Below are 4,914 nucleotides of genomic sequence, written 5' to 3' on the forward strand. Positions count from 1 at the left end.
AGCCTATGTCCTTTCTCGGGTATCAAAATATCTCCATACCAAATTTCATTCAAATTGGTTCAGTAGTTTAGGTGTGATTGAGTAACAGACAGACAGACAGACAGAGTTACTTTCGCATTTATAATATTAGTATGGATTTTAATATAACTCCTATCTAAAGTATTTTTAAACACAGCTCTTCTAAAAAGTGACAACAAACTGAAAATTTATAGTCCTTCACTGTGCAACTTATTTGCATGTTAAATTTCATGAAAAGCTCCAACGATTAATTTTATTCCGTAAAGTGTTTCCATGAAAATGTGATAAGTAAATGATTGATGAAGATTTGTTATATTTAACGAATATAACTTAATATTATGTGTATTTTCTTTATCGTGATTTCATGATTATAGACAATTTTAATACAAAATTATAATTAACTAGATTTCCGCCCGCGGCTTCGCCCGCGTTTTCAAAGGAAAATCCGCATAGTTCCCGTTCCCGTGGGATTTCCGGGATAAAACCTATCCTATGTGTTAATCCAAGTTACCCTCTATATGTGTGCTAAATTTCATTGTAATCGGTTCAGTAGTTTTTACGTGAAAGAGTAACAAACATCCATACATCCATACATCCTTACAAACTTTCGCCTTTATAATAGTATTAAGATTAAGATTCTATATAAATATCAACAATTTTTGGACATCTACAAATGGCCTTTTCTAAATGAGGTGGATTAAATTTTTAAAATAATATTTTTATAGGAAGTGGAAACAATGTAATTGGGTTTACTAAACATGGTAATTACTAATTACCAATATCTTAAGTACATAATTTTATTCCTATTGCCTAATTATATTAGCCCTTGAATTGAATAACATTTCTGAAGGTTTTCAAAATTCGTATTAAGGCTGCAGTCTAGCAAAATTGCGTTTTCAACAAGTTATTTGACAATTTTTTCCCGGCTAATGAAATGATAAACTGAATTTTTTTTTCTTGTTTATCAATTAGTGTTATATACGCAATGCGCGTGAATTTTTTCACATTTATAAAGTTACTTTATTTTACCTTAATCAGGCCTTCAAGATAAGTCTCTTTCCCCCAAAGACATTTCGAGCTAAGTTTGTGCACTCACTACGTTGCAACCGATTACAATTTACACAATCTGATCAGCGCATTATTATCCTTATATAGTCGTTATTAAAAACTGCTGAATACAATTGCCGAAAAACTTATGATTTTCTTAATTAGAACGTTATAAATTCATTAAATTTCCCATTTTTTGCCTTACAAAATCTATTGATAAATACTGCTAAAAGTTATTTTTTCCATTAATTTATTCGAGTTGGTTGAAGACCAATGAGTATTAATCCTTTAAAAAAATTTTTTTTTGAATTTTGATAATTCTTTAAATATTAAAAAAATATTTAAAATAATTTGGAAAAATCCTAGCGAATTTCTTTAGTCGCGCTCCTTGGGCCGGAGCGTTCTGACGTGTGCTCTACGCTCGATTTTCCTTCATACCGAAGTGAAAGTTGCTCTACTTCATTAAATTTAATATTTTTGTTAATTGATTATTTTTATCTTAGTTTTGTGCAAATATTCGTATTTTTAAACATTTGATTTCGATATGGAAAATAAACGAAAAAAATACGCGTGTAACTTCTAGAAAAAAAATTATCTTCGAACATAAAGTTAATGAAACCAAATAGATTGCAAAGGTGATTGGCAACAATTTCTTTATTTTACGGGGTGTCAGTAAAGGGATGTATATTTCTTTAAAACTAAAGTAAGCTCATAAATTTTCTTATAATATAATTTTTTTGAAGTTCCAAAAATGTTTATTTTTCGTTTGAGAAATACGAAATATAATATAAACTTGTATTGAGAACTTGAACTTCCCAAGTTCATCCGGGGAAATCCCCATACGGGGAAAATGATTTGTTTACTCCAAAATTGATCCGAGGTGTTTTAATTTTTTCTTCTAGTCATTTTCAACGTAGCGGCATGTTGTTTGATTATTAATTTTGTAACTTAAATACAGGATGTTGGTTTTATATTCTGATCTTACAGACGCGCTGACAAATTTAGTCCGCCATTTCTAGTTTTGTCTACCAACTCTAAGTACCAATATTAAAACGAATGGATTATCATCACATCATCAAAACTCAGATGTAATGGAAGATCACAATAACATAGGAAATTCAGTGGGTGTTGAGAACTAAACAAACAGAAGTAACAGAGACGCGAAGAAGGTAGCAGATTTACTCATTTCAAATGTATCGGTGAACAGCGTAAAGGAGAGGAGGACAGGAAAACATTATGAATGTGGATGGTGGATTGTATACAGGGTGTAATCGATAAGTATGTGCAGGCGATTATGACGTTATTATTGCAGGTATCAAAAAACTTAAAACTGATATCGAAATTACTTTACCTAATGAGCAAAATGACAATAATAACTTTTTAAAAGTATAACGAGAAATATCTAAAAAATTTACTTTATACACTGCCATATCAAAAAGGGAAAATGGGACTAGTAGAAGTTAAATGTCTAATTCCGGCAAAAGACATGAATGCGGAAGATGCGGTTAAAAAAAAATTTAATATTTGAAATACAATCACACCCCGGACACTCCATACAATATGATCGTTTTGACAGTCACACTGTAGAGACTGCAAATGTGTGTGTTAACGCTTTATGGTTGGCACATTTGTGACTAGCGTAAAAAAAAATTCGCGTTTTTCTGATGAAATGCATCCGTAAACAGCACAATATCTAACCATTTTCTACGAAAAACGATAATCACAAATCCAAAATAATAAAATTACTTTAAGTCAATTTGATTAATGTTGTCAAACTTCGTTGCGTATCGTCCTTGCAGAAAAATATGGCCCATTTTATGTCTGATCGCGCGGGGGTGAGGTAAGTTTAATTTTGGCGGGAGGCGGAGAGTGTCCGTTCTGTAGCGTTTAGCTACTATTATGTATTCTGTGATACAATGCAAAAAATAACACTTTTGTCATAGATAAGAATCATGACTATTTTTTCTAAATTCAGGGACAACTAAACGTTGCAGAAACAGAAGTCTGCTTATTTGCTGTTTGGACTGGAGTGAATAATTTGTTAAAAATAGAATATATAAAAAAGTATGTAACGTTTAGGCAAAATAAAATGATGGCCCATTATCAAGATTTTACATAAATTGCCTACTGTCAGAATTGATTGATTCGAGACTTCAGCATTCGATGCCCATCAAGGACCCATCCTATATCATTCAAGCGATTGAAAAAAAAGAGATAAATCCAGTGCAACCGATAAAGCATCAGAATGCTAGCAAAAGATTTCTTAGGTTTATCAATATAAATCTATATATTACACATAATATAATAAATCTGTAGAAGATGCGAAGACTGACATCCGCGCGGACGGAGTCGCGGGCGGAAGCTAGTCAGAAATAAATATCTTTTGTTTTCATTTAACACAAACATTACATTTTTTTTATTATATACAAAATTTGTTTATCCGCTTTATTAGTTAAACTGAACAACTTTCACTAAGAAACTTAGGTCGAAAAAAATGTATAGAGTTCTGCATTTTGTATGGAAAGCTTATTTTTTTTTTATATTTCGTCCAAATTTCTTTGTAAAAGTTGATCAGTTATATAAACATGAAGTTGAAGATATCAATAGAAAGTATTCGCAAATTTTGTGTACTGATAAAAAAAAATCACCCGGTGTAATTTTCACGAAAATTGTTTCAAATTGTCATTTTTGGTACTTATTACGAATATTAAATTATGCATACGAATGATTTAATTTTTAAAAATTAAGTGGAGCAACTTTCCCTTAGTACATTTGTATTATTTACATATAGGATGACAGGATGCATTTGTTTGCACTACTAGACCAAGCCCTTAATATCTCTGTACAGTGTACAAATTTTGTATTGACAGTTTATGTAAAATTTTTAGCATTTTATTTTATTTACAATAGTGCCATCTCTACCTTGATAGCATTACTAATCAAACTACAGCAAAGCTTGAATTGTCATATCTGAATAAGTGTTGCTATTTATCACTAGATGGCACTGTTTAAATTCTCTTATTATTTCTACAAAAATAAATAATCAAGAGAAATGACGGTAAAATACTTTTTTCTATGTTGCATGTGTTGCTTCTGAGTTAAAGTAAATGAGTATTTACTGTATATAATAATTAATATAATATTAAATTTTTAAATTATCTACAATTCTAGCATAATAGATATTAAAAAAATGCATGTTTAATTACAGAGGCAATTTTGGTCTGATAGCCAATGGCTTAATGGCTAATGTAGACAATAATCATAGGAACTAAAGAACTGAGCATTTTCTAACGTACCTAAGTTTAGTAAGTAGGTATATTATTCCTGAGTGGTACTGTTAAACACACAAGAAGACGTAACTTAGAAATAAGGCCATGTTAAACAAAATTGGGTATCACATTCACACAGATATCTTATTAGTCCATGTAGGTACTTAGATAAAATCTACATCCTGTCTTTCACTGCCTTTAATTTTGTCCAATTTTCTACTTAATAATAATAATGTGCTAACCCGTACTTGGCCAGCGTGGTGGAATATGGTCTGTACCCGCATTGGAGACTCGTGTCCCAGCAGTGGGAACCTATATGGGCTGATGATGATGAATAAAGTATGAAATTTGGCACATTGATTGTCTGGACTAGCATTTTGGTTACTGTTCTTTGGTATAACATGTAAAGTCGCGGGATCAAGCTTGTAAATAAATTAATCGTATAATCAATCAATAGAACAAGACAATATGAATGCAGGAAGAGGAAGGAAAAATTGATGTACCACCGAAGTGGCCAATATTAAAATTGGTTATCAATTAATTATTAAAGATATCAAATTAATTATCAAAATAATCTCTA

Source organism: Colias philodice, chromosome 11 (assembly GCF_061535455.1).
Source record: "Colias philodice isolate Cphi_HAF_F1 chromosome 11, ilColPhil1 Martin Lab GWU primary, whole genome shotgun sequence".
Lineage (NCBI taxonomy): Eukaryota > Metazoa > Arthropoda > Insecta > Lepidoptera > Pieridae > Colias > Colias philodice.